Source organism: Hippocampus comes, unplaced genomic scaffold (genome assembly GCF_001891065.2).
Source record: "Hippocampus comes isolate QL1 unplaced genomic scaffold, H_comes_QL1_v1.1 scaffold25, whole genome shotgun sequence".
In the NCBI taxonomy this organism is placed as follows: Eukaryota; Metazoa; Chordata; class Actinopteri; order Syngnathiformes; family Syngnathidae; genus Hippocampus; species Hippocampus comes.
In genome coordinates this window covers 235,331-251,659 of record NW_017804844.1, presented here as the reverse complement: position 1 = coordinate 251,659, position 16,329 = coordinate 235,331, and the positions used below count along the sequence as shown (strand labels likewise).

The 16,329-nt window shown below is 42.8% G+C and overlaps 1 protein-coding gene across 4 annotated transcripts in view; it reads left to right on the top strand.

The window, feature by feature from the left end:
- The window catches only part of LOC109519016 (cadherin-18), a 123,152-nt gene that overhangs the window by 7,465 nt on the left and 99,358 nt on the right, over positions 1-16,329 (top strand). For all 4 annotated transcript variants that reach the window (XM_019875295.1, XM_019875269.1, XM_019875251.1 and 1 more), the window contains 2 exons: positions 3,955-4,067; positions 6,279-6,403. The gene's annotated coding sequence lies outside the window, so the exon portion shown is untranslated. The remainder of the gene's footprint in view (positions 1-3,954; positions 4,068-6,278; positions 6,404-16,329) is intronic.

The window sequence follows — 16,329 nt, the reverse complement described above, 5'->3', positions numbered from 1 at the left end:
CACCCTTTAAACAGAATCACTTTTTAACGTCGTCGCTTGAATAAAGACGGTATCAATCTGCATATGGCTTTTAACTTGGCCAGCTTGCAAACGTCAAACACACACATACCCATAGATAGAGATAGATAGACACACATGCATATAAAGCACCTCAATTATTTCAACCGCGCACACAGCCGAGCTGACCCGCAGTGTGGTCGTGTTGCTTTCAAGTATCTTCAATAATGTAGGAACCCTCGCCGTCAAAGAAGGCGATCATGTTTCATTTCGCCTCCTCGCCGCATCAAAGGCGTCCATTTTTCATGAGCCTTCGTTTACGCGGGTGAATAATTCAGCTTTGATGAACGCCTGCCATATTCGTCACGTTTCTCCACGCCGCCCTACCCAAGTGCACTCTGCACGCCATCAACCTAATTATTCATCTTTTAGTCCTTCAAAAGCAGATATATGACGTCTGTCAATGTTGCGTTCATCTAAATAGAGCAGAATGGTTCTTTTTTTTTTTTTCCAGATGCCCCCGAACTTCACATTAATCTCTGCGAGTGGTTCTCTCGGGGAGCCTTTTTTTTTCCTCTCTCAAATTTTTTTTTAACCTTAATTGATGTCTTATTTCTTCGCTTGTCACCTTGCACTTAGCCTCGGAGGAGCTGTGAAGAATATTATGTTTGGTCTATATGCTTCCACTTGTGTGCTGAACAGGTTCATGGAAAAAGTACTTGACACAATGTTTGTAAGCCTTTTTGCAAATGGGCCACACCCCTATCTATCCAGTAAGCTAGCTAGGTGTCACAGCCTCACGCAGCTGAACAGCACACGATGAAAGGTGAAGCCGGGAAATAAGAGACTTTTAATTATTTACACAAGTGCCGGCAATTGAACTCAAGTACAGCGGGCGTCCTCCGAATGATGCATGTTGGGGCGAGTGGCGAGGAAACGTCGTCAGTCACCAGACGCGCTGCAAAACGTCCGCTTGACAAAGTGTCTGCTGACTGGGAAATGGTTCAAACCTCATACATTTCAGCTCATAGCAACTTTCTATTTGCTGTTTTACAGATTTGTAGCTGGATACCCTAACCAGGTAGCCACCTTCTTAAAGAAGTTCATAGCCCCATCATTTGCCTCCCTTTCGTACTGTATCTTTAGCTCAAAGCTAATTAGCTTACATACTAAATCGTGATCTTGTATCTATTGTTCTTTGTTCACTCCCGTGTGCTTGTCCGTCCGTGTGTGCAGTTCAGTGTGTACCCCGCCTACTGTCCAAAGACCGGATTCAACCCCGTGATGGATCAGTTTTGGCCCACTGGCCGAACTTTTGATTATCCTAGTTTAGCTTTTAGCATTGCCCTTTGGCTCCCTGACATACTGTTTAGTGATTTGACATTCCTTCTTCATAGTTGTGTATCTTTCGATCAAAGTCCCACTCTATTAGTTCCGCAGTGACACTCCCTTACGTTCTGCATCTTGCGGTCCTAGTGACACATTACCTCCAAAGTATGTGACTCACAAACAGACGATTAGCTCGTAGCATGCTGATTAGCTCCCAAAACAAATGTGAAACTTGGGCGAAGACCACAAGATAGCTGGCCAGGCACTTGAAGAGCGAGTTTAAAAGACAGCTAATATGTAACATTTAACGATCGTCTTCAAAAGGAAGGGAGGCTATAATTGCATCAGATGATTAAAGATCACATTAAAGTTTTTGCTAAATGGAGCTTTGCACGGCAGGCGCACTGGCGCTCTCTCAGCCATATGGAAATAACTCAAGTGTGGACTTCAATCTATGAATATTAGCATGTGTAGATTATCAAGTTGCTTTTAATGAACTCTGTAAAAGTTGACTTTGAAGCAGCTGAATCAGCAGATGAATGTTCATCAGGAAAATGGCCACCCAGTGATTGCATTGGCTCATATTGTCTTGTTAGCTCCCACTTGGCTCCCTTACAGACCAAATCTTGTCTTATATCTTTAATTCAAATCACATAACAGGAATTTGCTCCCCCACAATCTTCCTTGGTCGAGATCATGAGCGAATATAAACCTGTTCGTCGATCGTCATCAGCGACGTGGAAATTAATAAACGCGAGCGCTTCAGACTGGCTGCGACGTCTAACGCCACTACCCTCCTCCTGCTCCTCTTCGTCTTCATCAACACCTGCGCTGCAGATTTGATACAAGCCTGCTGGTTTATTGAAATTTAACACCACCGTGACATCACATCTATGCAACCCAGCAGGGAGAAGCGCTACATCTCTTGCAGTGAGCATCAGAATTACAATCTACAGGTGCTACTGTCATTTACGCCATCATAACCCTTGTTATTCATGGGGGACGATACAGAGCGCAGACATGAAGAGCAAAAATACTCAAATAATCGCTGCTAACTTCGAAAGGTTTGTATTTGCAGAGAGATGCCTCAGTATGGGTTTAAAGCTCCTTTCTGACTATTAGACGTAGCTATGGCCTTACTAAACTAACCGAATTCCCCAAAGATGCTTGGCACCAAGAACACACCAGATGGCATCAGAACAATTGTTTATATTTATTTAGTTGGGGTTTTTTTTTTTTTTTTTTTTTTTACTCAGACACACTCGACTTTTTAAAAGCCTGCGTCAAACATTTTTTGTTACTCCCAGTTAAAGTTTATGATTCCAAAAAGTTTAGTAAAATGTTAAAATAAATTACAGTATACTGAAAACTGATTCTGGTAACTTAATGCTAACATATAATGTGAAACACCATTGACGTGCTTCCAGAAATTAGCAATGAGCAGCAACACATACCAATTAGAGCCAGACCAGCTCTTGCTTTTCTTCTTCCTGTTATGTATAAGCTGTATCTCATCCAGTGGAGCTCAGCGCTGCCCGGCAATGTTGTGGCACAGTGTTGTACTACACCGAAGGAGCTCACTCAAAATTCAGACTTGCTGTCTACTGTAAAAACACATTTAAAAAGAAGATATGCTTTAAAAGTTTGCCAGAAAATGCTGTGAGTCAAAAGGTTTCCGGCTTTTGCTATTGAGTCAAGACGACTGTGGCCTCATGCTGAACTTTTACCTGAATGTGACATCACCGTAAAGAAGCGCAAGATGTTTCCCAGGCTGTCTGCTGCGTCTTATTTAGACATTCTGTCTTGTTGTGGTTGCGTTGCATGCTGGGACCTTCCCGGCATTTGTTTGCGTCAATAGCCGCTTCATTTCAGCGCCCAGGCGGCCGCCGCCTCCTCTTCCTCCTCTCAGGTGGAGGCGCAAACACTTCAAGTTTGTCCCACAATGATGTAGCAGCTGGTTTATTTATTCTCTCTTTTCTCTCTAAAGAATCCGCTGACCTAAATCGCCCGTGATGATGCTACCATTAAAGGGGTGGGGGGGATTGTTTGTCCAATCAAGCCTGCAATGTGATTTCTTTCTTTTGTGATGCCCTCGTTTTTTTTTTGTTTGTTTTTTTGTTTTTTGTTTTATTAAGATGGAGAAACCTCTCTATTGTTTTTCTATATCGTAATAATAACAGCAGCCAGAGCGCTTTTAGTATGAGCTCAGACACATGGGCACAAGGAATAGAAGAAAAAAATAATTTTAGTCCATTGAAGTTACAAGCGACACGATACGCAACCTAAATACTGTATTTCGAAATAAAAGAATTGTTTTATGATTGTCAACTAAGCTCCATGTTACTGTCATGAATTCTGGAGTTGTGTTTGTCGTTTTCTAGAGAAGAGTTAGAGAAACTGCATGGTATGCACTATTTAAAGTATTCTGACTAAATAAACTCATTAAATAAATACATGAAATGAATTCCACCAAATTAAAAAAGAATAATAATTTTGTATTTTTGGGGGATTTGGTTTGAATTTTCTATTTTTTTTATTTTTACATCATTTTGCTTCCTTTTTACATCTACAACATTCTCAGAGTTTTTTTTCACATTAAAAAAAGATTTTTTTTTTTTTTTTTCCCAGAAATCGGACATGTGGCAGGGGGTCTTCCTGCATGGCTCTATGTAGGACAGATGCGGCATTGTTGCTTCCGGCAGAGCCCTTGGATGCTGCATGCAAGGTCACGGCGTTCGCAGGTGAGCACATCAGTGGCAGGAAGCATTTGTACAGCGGAGCAATGAAGCGCACCGAAGGGACCAGTCTAGAGAGAATTAACCGGCAGGAAAAGGTGGGAAAAAAAAAAGATTGGGGGTGACCTCTGGTGTCCTCGCAAAGCTGCAATTTACTTTTTGTAATCCCCCGCAGAGCAGCCCGAGGAGGGGTCGGGATATTCACGCGATTCCCCCTCGGTGGAATGTCTCTGAAATGTCAGATGGCTAAGATAGTCGCAGCGTCTGTGTTGCGCTGCAAGGAAAATGCAGTGGAGTCACCGGGCTGGCAAAATGAATCGCCTTAACTCACTTCAACAAAGTTTTTTGGCAGCAAAATGCCACACAGAATGATTGCAAAGCACTACTTTTGGCCAAATGAAGCTCCTTAACTCACTTCAATGTAGTTCGTTGGCATGAAGACACCACAAAATGGTGGCAGAGCACTACATTTGTCAAAATCAAGGGATCCAACTTACTCCAAAATACTTACATGGCACTAAGATGGCAGAAAAGTCTAATTTGTGTGTAAATGAAGCTCCTGAATTCATTTCAATGTAGTTCATTGGCGTGAAGATTCCACAAATGGGTGGAAGAGCACTGCTTTTATCAAAATCAAACTCAGTTCGGTCTAACTTAGTTCCTCGGACCAATGTGGCAGCAATGTGCTACTTTTATCGAAATAAAGTTCCTCAACCCACTTCAACATAGTTCCTTGGCAACAAGATGCCACAAGTATCACTTTTGTCTAAATAAGGCTCCTCAGCACATTGGCACTAAAAGGGCAACAAGATGGCGGCAAAGCACGACGTTGCTTTCATCCCAGGAGAAATCAGTGGGTGTAGGAGGTAGAAAAAAAAAAGTATCTGTACAAATCTAGATTCATGTATTTTTTTTTTTTCCTATGAACTCTTGTTTCTCTCCTACCTCCTATTCTTGATTATCATCATTTGTCGAATACAATGAAGGTATTGGTTTAGCCTCGGGAGAAAAACAACAGTGAATTTGTGACGTTCATTTTGTAGACTACATAAACAAGCCCTAAAATGTCCACTGCGGTCTATATACCGCCCCTGAATCCTTGCCACCATCATATTGGCGCTCCATTAAAGAGGACTTGTTGAAGGAGTAACATATTTTGTAATCAAATTCGCCAAATTGCTGCTCGGCATCCATATGGACGTGAGGAATGTCTCGTAATTGGCTTTCGATCTGCAGCCGCCGCTAGTCTCGTTTAGCATCTAATGAAAATATCCTGCGGCGCAGCCTTTCGCTAAAGATGCCCTTAACACCCCAGCGGCGGCTGTGTCCCGCGACGCACACCGATCAATGGGAGGTGGAGGCAGCATTAACACCCCAGCGGCGGCTGTGTCCCGCGACGCACTTTATGACCAATGGGAGGTGGAGGCAGCGTATTCCAAACTTGAACAAGAAGAAGCAATATCGGTAGTGTTGGGTCAGGGTGGTCAAAAAAAAAAAAAAAAGAAAAAAAAATCAGCTTGAAGGGGAAGAATGTCACAGCGTGAGCAACTTGACATAGATGGAAGATGAGGGTTTTTTTTCTCTTTCTTTTGTTCTTTCCGCTTCCAGACAAAAAAAAAAGGCCACAAGGTGTTCTTTCGTTCAACAGGAAGAAAAAGACAAAATGTGCTCACTGAAATTCAATGTGATCTTTGTCCATCAGAGCAGACTTCAATTTGTCCTGCAGACAGGACCGCTTTTTTTCTCTCTCGCCCTATTTCTCGCTTCCATTTATACTCACGATCATATGGGTCCAATTTCAAGGTGTAATGGAAATTTACTAAAGCAGCCCGCTCTGTGTGATCAAGTAATAATATCTCGGTGAAGCGGCAAGTGATTTGATAGGTTTCAGATGGATGGGATCCGTTGTTCTAGGACTTGTTCCTGGTTGGGACGTATTTAGCGATGGACTGGTCAGCCACATTTAAAGGTCTGGTAATAGCATAGGTAAATAGGACACGCCCCTTTTGAAATGCGTCCCGATGGCGACCTACCTGACCAAGTAGGCCAAAAGTGTGCTAAAGCAAACCAACACGAAAGGCTGCGATGTACAATTATGACAAGGGCACTGTGAATAACATTTTTGAAGCTTGATTGACAACATGTTTTTTTTTTTTGATTAATGAGAAGGTTACGATTGACTTTGAACGTGACTGCATTGCCTTTCTTTGATGGCAGCGGCGCCCCTCCCAAGATGGCCGCCACGTACGCACGTCGGTTAGCCTAGCCGCTACATCACCAGCTGGTCTTCATTTCATTGGGTGGAAATGTTTGCTGGGTCAGGATAAGCACATGGGCAGCAGGTAAGAACTGTTTGGCTCTTTGCACTCGTGGTTTATGTTCATTGATGTTTGTTGGTTTGCTTGCTTGATAGTACTTGTGCATTTGTTGTCGAGCATTTTTAAATATTGGTCTGTTGTTTGTAACATTTATGTGAAAGTTGATAACCATCTTACCAGAGTGAATTGTACTATGTGGTGGAATTTCTCGACATGTGGCTCATTACGCAACAGGAAGAAAAAGACAAAATGTGCTCACTGAAATTCAATGTGATCTTTGTCCATCAGAGCAGACTTCAATTTGTCCTGCAGACAGGACCGCTTTTTTTCTCTCTCGCCCTATTTCTCGCTTCCATTTATACTCACGATCATATGGGTCCAATTTCAAGGTGTAATGGAAATTTACTAAAGCAGCCCGCTCTGTGTGATCAAGTAATAATATCTCGGTGAAGCGGCAAGTGATTTGATAGGTTTCAGATGGATGGGATCCGTTGTTCTAGGACTTGTTCCTGGTTGGGACGTATTTAGCGATGGACTGGTCAGCCACATTTAAAGGTCTGGTAAGAGCATAGGTAGATAGGACACGCCCCTTTTGAAATGTGTCCCTATGGTGCCTGCCAGCGGTGTGCCGGCTAAACACGACAAATGACTCGCACCTCGGCATAAAATAAAAGAAATAAAGATTAAAAATAGTCGATTTCAGCTGGACTTACTGATAAATATCTTTCGCACGTGCAAGTTGGCGAGATCGCGTCGTTTGGTCCTGCATGTGCCGAGTTCTAATTGGATTCAGACTGGCTGAATTATTTCCACGAAAACAGATGATCTTGATTGATTATTCTATTATGCTGCTAATGTACTTTTATTCTGTATATGACGAACAACTTAAACACTGTCTACTCAAATAGATTTTTTTTTTTAGATTTCCTGATGTGTGATGGATTAAGAAAATGCTGGTAATGGAATAACTACTGAAACTGTGACACTGTGCCAGGCTGTAGTCAAGTTTAAGTCCACAACGTCTGTGTCCAAGTCCACTTGATATTTAGATCACGCCCACAATTCTGCAAATGGGAGTTTTTCAGATATGAGGGGTTCCCACAAAAAAAAAAATAAATCTGCAAATGGGTAAATTCCCAACTTGATGGCCCGTGAACGGCAATATGAATGTTAAATTTGTTGTTCAAAATAGCAATATTATTCCAGTAGATATGAGGGCGATTGACATTGGATGTGTGCCTAATATAGTGTCCCGTGTGCGTTTTGTTGTCCATTCCGATCGATCGCTTCCACCGGCTTCACCCGCGCGCCCATCAAACCAATCCCCATCGTCATTCCGCCGCGCTTTTTGCGAGCGGCGTGTCAAGCGTGTTCCGTTTCAAGTTTGAGTGTCAAATTGACACCTTGCGTCCGTCCCGCCGCGCCGACGAGTTATGTCGTCGAGGAGCGCCGATCTTTTTTCTATCAGCCGGGAAGAAAGTCAAGAGTGTGACATCCCGTCGGCTCATCGCGCCGAGGGATGAGATGGTGCCAGAATATATTTTTTTTGCGTTGTTACTGAGAAGACGGTAATTATTTTGGGTCAGCGCTCACTTGCTCGCCTTCATGATGCGTGTAAAACTCCTGTCATGTCAGGTTTTAGCTATTCCCTGAAAATTAAATATACAGCTCTGGAAAATAAAAAAACAAAGACCTAAAAGATAATGGATACGTTTGGTGTTTTATAGGAAAGCATGGAACTGCCAATGTGAACTAAACATATTTAATTGACATGTTGTTTGAACATTTTACATTTTGTTCAAAGAAAAGTGTCAATTACCGTGTTCCTTTTTTCTCTTCCCACCCGCTGACCTTGATTAATACGCCGCGGCTTTTTCTGCATTTGTCCGACCGGATGATGCATGGCTCCGCCGGCCGCGTGATAAAGTGGTGCGGCATTATTATTGTTTTTTTTTTCTTTTAATATATATATTTTTTTCCACAACTGGGTCTGCAGCTACAGACTATCAATGATTGCACATGATAAAAAGAATAGAAAAGGTGTTATAAGTGCCGGGTGTAGCGGGAGGTAATAAAAGCCATTCATCGTGGTGTCGCCGAAGCGCGCAGCCCACCTAACAACTTGCTGCCAATGAAGCCGCCTTTGCTGCTTTTATTAAAATGATCAATAAAGTCGCTTGATAAAGGATAAGTCAAAGCAGGTGAATTACTCGTCGCACCCCCCACCCCCCCAAAAAAAAGATGAATGCATCCCCTTTTGAAGTATGGATTGTGAGTGCTAGTATTTGTTAAAAAAAAAAAGTAATAATTGGAAATAAAAGAGATGACAAAAAGGGTTCATAGCAGTTATATGGATTAATTCAGTCTCGAATGTGTTCACCAAGTATAATCCATCATGCCGGCACAAAAAAAAAAGTTTCACTACTACTGTAAACGACTCAGTAAACTGCAGAAAAAAAAAAGTTTCACTACTACTGTAAACGACTCCGTAAACTGCAGTCATCATCATTTTGCGCAGAGGATAAAGAAAACACGCCTGAGAGGATTGTTCTATTATCTGTCTTCCGAGCTGCTGTTCGTCAGCGCGTCTTTTGCGCAGAGGATAAAGAAAACACGCCTGAGAGAATTGTTCTATTGTCTGTCTTCCGAGCTGCTGTTCGTCAGCGCGTCAATTGCGGGGTTTTTTTTTTTTTTTTGCATTTAGTGTTAGCATTAAGCTAGTGAAAGGGAATTTCATGTGGTGTTTTGTTAAAACCTGACCAAGTGTTGTTTCGATTTCTTTTGTCCGTCAAACTGCTGCTTGCTGTGAAATGACCTGAATTGAGTTCAGTGTCCATAGGGCAGCTATATGACAATTGGAACGCACCACGGGATGCAAAAAGGATGCAAAGGAGAAATGTAAGTGCGCCGTCTCAGCGGTTTTCTACACGGAAAACACTGAAAGGGATGCTGGCGGGGTCGCTTGTTCAACGCGAGCCGAAGGTTATTGAGAAGGAGATCCGCGGCGAGGCGAACCACCTCTGACCCCGACTGCGCTCTTGCTTATCGTCACGCGCCGGTAAAGCTCATATGGGGGAACTCCGCAACGTCCAGTAAGAAAAAAAATACAAAAATAAATAAATGAAACGCACTTGTGATTTCTCACCGCGCAACGTCCAGTAAGAAAAAAAATACAAAAATAAAACGCACTTGTGATTTCTCACCAGCTCTGAACGACTATCTGCCCGGCGCAGTTCACATGAGCGGCGCCGATGAATAAATGTAGAGCGCGGCTCCTCGCTCCCGGGTCTTATCTCCAACACCGGACGGGAAAAGCTGCAAATACCGGATCAGGCGGCAACGTCAAAAAGGATTGTCGTCCGAGTGGAATTTTTTTGGAAGAAACATAAGGTCCTGGATGGAATTTTTTGTGCAGATCAGGACGGGGGAGACAAAACACTCCTTGTGTCTTTTTCATTGACTTTTTAACAACGGAGTAGTATCCTCGTAAAGAGGAAGTGACTGTCTTTGGTGAATTGACGCTTCGCCGAAAAACAATCTCTTCCAGCTTATAAGCAAGGAAATGGTGCGATAAAAATGAAGTGATCAGACTATAATTACTCGTCCACCTGTTTGGTGCACGTAGTTCCAATTTAGAAACTATCGCTCAAAATCTCGTGAACTACTTTATGTTTAAAGTATCCTGGGAAAATTATCACAATGCCCCAAAAAAACCCAAAGTGACAGAATTTTTTTTTTTTTTGTGGGTCTACTCATGATCGATATGTCTGGCGAATGTCATGCTGCTCACACAAACTTTGAATTTGCAAAGCACTAATGAGCGGATTTATTGAGTGTTGTTATTTACGGCGAGTCGTCAAACTTCACTGCCACTGCTGCGCCCGCTCACAATGATAAAAAGTCGCGTCGCAATTTTTCGGCGTCCATCTGTCTCGGACAAGAATGGGCCAATGAAATGATGGAGTGGGGAGACTGTTTTTCATCAGTGCCACTGAGATGGGAACAAGTAAAGAGCAAAACTGCGCTTATAGTTGACGCCAAAAATGTAAAGGAAAAGAATATATGTATGTGTTGCCGAGCCATGAATATTTGGGGTCCACTGTCAATTTTTTTTTGTTGGGCGTCGAGTTCTGACGTACACAGTATATTCCTCATAGCATAGCCAATTGGAAGGGCGGGGGTGCTGTCATTTATTCCTGATCGGGACAAGCTCCATTACAAAATAACAACAAAAATGCCAATTTCATTTTTTTTTCTCTTTTCAATCTACGAATAGGTCGATTTATGCGACCTGTTGCCAAATCGCTAGCTGTCTGGTGTTCATGGACCGCTGATTGAAAGTATGTCAACACGATGGACATGATGTCAATCTGCTAAAGTGGTATCGGTGTCATTGTATCGGAGCATTTTGAACGTATCGGTTTCAATGTGTTTTCACCAGGAAGTGGAACTGATGAATAAATAAATTTCAAGCGGTCTTTTGCTATGGAGAGCTATAAATTAAAACAGTGTTAAAGCGCAGAGGTTTTTCTTAAAAAGAAAAAAAAACCCAGACAAAACTCCCCCAAAATAAAACGCAGTATTCTGCCGTTTTCGCTTGCTCGCTCTTGATGATGAATACCCGCGCCCGCTGCAGAGATTGAAGCCATCCATCATTTTTTTTTCCTCTCGACTTTTGTGCAGACAAATCAGCTCTGACGTGAGAAAACACTACCTGGCCGTTTCGCTGTCTGCGCGGCGTTCACTCGGAAAAGAAAGCCGAGATGATGAGCCGTTTTGCTTTGCTTGTCGCTCACATTTTAGCCGGCGGCCAAGTGGGAGCGGGAAACTGCTGTTATGACTCACTCCAATGTGCAATCCAGTCCATCCGAAAGCATCCTCCAACTGTCTCGCCCGGCATTAGCCGCCATATTGCATCAACATTTGGATGTCGCGCTCGCAACGCAGATGGCGGCTCGCGACGCCGCTCCAAGTCCAAATGGGATTTAGGCGTGGATGCCATGCACGGCACCAACGTGGAGTGCAGCGTCAAAATGTGCTCTTCACGCCCGTGCTGGAGTGGATGGAAAACAAACAAAATGCGTCGAACAGAAGGGGCCGCGATTAATTCTCTGCATTGCTTTTGTAGCATATCCATTTAAGAATTCTTTTTTTTTTTTCTGATATTCAACCCGGATATTGATAATGTTAATTGATTGACAAGAAACGAAGGCCTTTCTGCAGATGCGATTGTGTGCCTCCCCCCCTTTTTTTTTAGGGGGGGAGGGGTGCTACACTCATGAATCATGAAGACCAGCTAGCGGCATATTCACAGCGTACTGTAAATATGCACATTATCGGTCAATATGGATGTGGAGACGGACTTGAACGTGTCGTGCATTTTAAGTAAACCCGTTGGCAGGAATGCTGTCAAGATGTGTCGGCAAGACCTCCCGCGCATTTTTATTTCGTACAGGGGTACCTCTACTTACGAAATTAATTGGTGCTGAAATTTCTTCACGAGAAAATTTTGTAAGTAGACACGTTTTCCATTTAAATGCCCTCGTTCCAAGCTCCCCGAAAATTCAGACCTAAATGTTTTCTAAAGCATAAAAATGCATCAAAATATGTAACAAATACATGTTACAATAAATTAAAGTTGTTACTTAATGTAAAAAAAAAAAAACAAAGAATAAAGAATAAAAATGGTCATTTAACCTTTAACTGTGTTAAATGCATTGGGGTTTTTTTTGCCCTCCTTAGTCCATGTTCTCTCTCAGAAGTGGTTTTTGCCTAGCGTTTTCTAAAGAACTGATCCAAGGACGTTTGCTTTTGTCGGCTTTTAACAATCCTTCGAAAATGTCCAAGGCAAACATCAGCATCGTGAGCATTTACATAAAACTCTCGGAACACCTCATGGCCCGAGGGGCGAAGAACGAGGACACTGCATAGACACATCTATCGATCTACACACAGAGACAGATTCGATAGAAGTCCCTCTTACCTAATGGGCTTCCAGGAAGATGCTACATAATAGCCACTGGCAGAGCAGCTATGAGTAGATAGCGTTCAGGAAACTCTGAGCTGCGACTAGCAGCCTATACTCTATTTTTACCTTTGATATCTTGAAATTTCTTTTGTAACAAGAGGCTATATATTCCTGTTGAGACGTTTCGTAACTTGAAAATTCCGTATGAAGAGACGTTTGTCAGTAGAGATACCACTGTACTCCGAAATGCACAAGAGGCAGAAACAAGTGTAACGGGAACCAAAGAAAATTTTTTGGTTTATTTTTTTTTTTATTGAGATCCAAAAACAAGGTAGCCGAGGAGGCCGTCTACCTTTTTTGTCATGGCATTTCACCATTTTTCAAAATTCAAGGCTTTGAAAATCAAATTTGGTTTTGGCTTTTTGGAAGTATGAAGACCGTGTTTAAAAAAAAAAAAACTAACTAAAAGACCCCGATAGCATATTTGGCCTTGATTCTCTCGTGTGGGGCATTTGGATGTCAGTAAATGTTTACTTGGGAATATTGGCCGCAATTGCAGTGGAAGTCCGCGCTGAAAGCTTGTCAAGCGTCCAATAAAGCTGTGCAAGAAAAAAAAAAAAACTGACCAATTTCAAAGGCACTCTGGTTCATCGGAAGATTTCCAAAGCACACTGTTGCGCTTGCGAGGTAGAAAGTGCTGATAAAAATGTTGCAGTCATAAGTTTGATGATGTGCTAGCCTAGTTTGCATGCCGCGAAATTCATTATTGCACATTTTGGGGTGGGGGGGAATCGAAAGCAGCACGACATAGACTTTGTTCGCCGCTGAAGGAAATGAGTTGCGTTGTCAAAACGTGCTACTAGCTGTATGCGAAATAAGCGCTGAATACCGTAAATGTGAATATACCACGCGGGGTCACGTGACTTTTCCGTTCTGTGACAACGAAGCGCACTTATGCGGCCACACTGGGCTTTTTTTTGCATGCTGGCTATCACATCAGACTTTTCGAAAATAATTTTATCACTTTGCTCTTCCGCCTTCTTTAGTGACATGCGTGCACTTGATGCTCGACGACGAGGCACTCTAAAGTGGCCATACCATTGACTATCTGAAGTGAAGATGCGTTATCGGAGTGTGGGCATAGCTAGCTTAGTAAGCACAAGAAGTGGGTTGAAAATTTTTGTTTGCGAAAAAAGAAATAACGTTAAAAGTTTTTCATTAAATATGGTAGCAAATTTATCGGACACCTATTCAGATCAACTAACAACATACCGTATATAAACCGAATATAAATGAAAATTAAAAAAAAAAAAAAACAGTTGTTAAAACCTGACAAAAAGAGCAATGTCAAATAAGTCAATTTTCATAAATTCATTCCCGACATTCGGTTATTTATAGCATGATGACATGCTGACAAGTACACAACACGTGAAAACTAATCATTGAAAGGGCAACGGAGCTCGATGTTATTTATTTTATTTTTTTTAACCTGACAGTCATCTAATCAGCAGCCGAATTACACCCCATCCACGCTCCCCCCAGTGTTCGCCAATCGTGCAATCAACTCACAAGATTCGCGGACGAGCGTGGAAAACATCTTCAAATCAAGACCCATTTGACCAACATCGGATTGGATATTACGCGTCGTCGTTTGGCTCGGAATCGCGCAAACACGCCGATGGCGAGATGGAAGCTGTCGCAAACAAATCAACAAGAAAATCAGTGCGGGAGCAACACTGAAGTGTTGGGGGGAAAAAAAATAATGTAAACGTATTTTGTGCAACCGTAAACTAAAATTGAGTAAATTCAGCGCACCATTTTTTTTTTTCCGGTGTACGTTTATTTCGAAAGTTATCTTTGGCTAATGGTGCGTTTGGTCAAAGGCGGAGCCAGTAAGCAAGCATCCTTGTTATCACGGCGGCCATGATGCTCACCCTTCGGTTGTTCCCCTGCGATGAGTAACGTTTGTGACTTTGCTCAACATATCACAGCAGGACGATTTCGTGTTCACACACGGCGTGGGGTGGGGTTGGGGGGGGGGGGCGAAAAGCCCGTCAGCCGTCGTGTGTCACACTGCCAGCTCGAAGTGGGTCAATAACCGCAGGATCGAGGCCGACTTGCATCCTGGGGAGGATAGAATCACATCGGCGGTAATGGGGGGAGGATTTGGGAAAACGTCAATTGCCAGGGAGTGGGGGTGGAGGGGGGGGGGCGATGGAGGGCGGAGGTTGATGTTTGAGCCGTGGGCGCCGAGGCAAAAGGTCGCAAGCGAAAGGCGAGGATAAGCGGGAGGAGGTCGGTCGGGTTGACGCTGCTTGGCCTCAATCATGGTGGCTCATGGCTTGACGTGACGACGACGACGAGGTGATCTTTCCTCTCCCGTCTCGCCAATCGAATGCTTTTTTTTTCTGCTCAACTCATCGAAATCTTGATGACCGAATGATCAGTTCCATTGAAATTGTACTGCGGAATGCCGCTCCAGGGATTGTGGCAAGGCAGCTTTATTTCAATTGCGCATTTGATACACAAGGTAGCTCAATGTGCTTCACAGTTCAAAGTACGGCATTCAAAGGGCATTTACAAACAATTAATATGTGCGAGTAATCACCTATTGATGTCAGCAAAGCCCTTATTTTTCCAAAAAGAATCTCAGCATAGTTTCTTGGCGCCAACATGCCTCAAAGCGCTAATTTTGTCCGAATAAAGGTGCATCAACTCACTTCAACGCAGTCCCTCGGCACCTCCAAGATGGAGACAAAGCATAACGTTTACATTCCAGTTTGGCAAGTCACCATGTTTGGTACCTACGTCAGACTTCAAACAGCGTCGCATCACGAAATCACTAAATCGTTTTTGTATTTCAAGTTAGGGTTTCAAATGCGCAACTGAATCAAGAAGGAGTAGAAAGACACGTGCGACTTGAACGAAGATGCACACGCGAATGAGCGAGCGAGCGAGCAAGCGGCCAAAGCGCCGGCGATAACTGCGACGTGACCTTCAGCATCAAGGAGGACACGGCGACAGCCTGTTTATCTTTGTAATTAATGAGGGAAAACCGGCAGCGCCGCCTCCTTCGCCTCGCCGAGCAGACCCACTTGAAACAAAAAAAAAAAAAAACCCGCTCAAATTATCACTGTCGTTGTGGAAAAATGTCAATGTGTTTTGGTTGTTGTTTTGTTTTTTTGCCGCGCATGCAACACTTCATGACAACAAAAAAAAAAATCTAGGCTGCTAATTGACTTTTTTCCACGATGTCAGCGATTAACACCATATTTAATCACTTTGCATCATCACTCTGACGACAATTAAACGAGCTCATGTTTGCGTTTGCGGAGACGCGTTATTTTCGCACGCTTCCACCCTTGTACGCCGTTTGCTTAGTTAATTCGACACTTTCTCGAGACTTCGCGTCGCCTAAATATTCATGAGTGATATTTTCCCGCCATGAATTGTAATTGGCTGTGTGTTTTGTGAACGCTGTTTCCACGGCAACGGTTTACGGGAGGCGCGCAGAGTTGTTTTATTTAAACAAGAGACGCTCATTAGTTAGCTGCTCATTAGAATCCCGCCTTTCCACTTGGGATGTTTTCTGCATCGTGCTGTGCCGCGATCTCATCACATCCCACTACAAAAAAAAAAAAGGAGAACCAAATCTGCTACATGGATAAAATCTGATGGGCTTGTAGTTTGGATTCAGACGCGTTTATTGAAGTCGACTATAGAGCTACTGAAAAAAAAAAAGTATCAGGATACGGATGATTTTATTTTGTGCAACTAATTGACAAAATAAAATTGAGTCAATTCTACACAAACTTTTTTTCTTCATCCCTCCTTGGCTTTAGTTTGTTCCGGAAAGGGAGAAAATGCCTCAGGGTCGCCATCATAAATCTTTGTTCAGCTATTTTTTTGTTATATTTGTTTCTGTGGTGCGCCAAAAATGCTCACAGGTCAATTTGACATGATTAAAAAAAAAAAAAAAAAC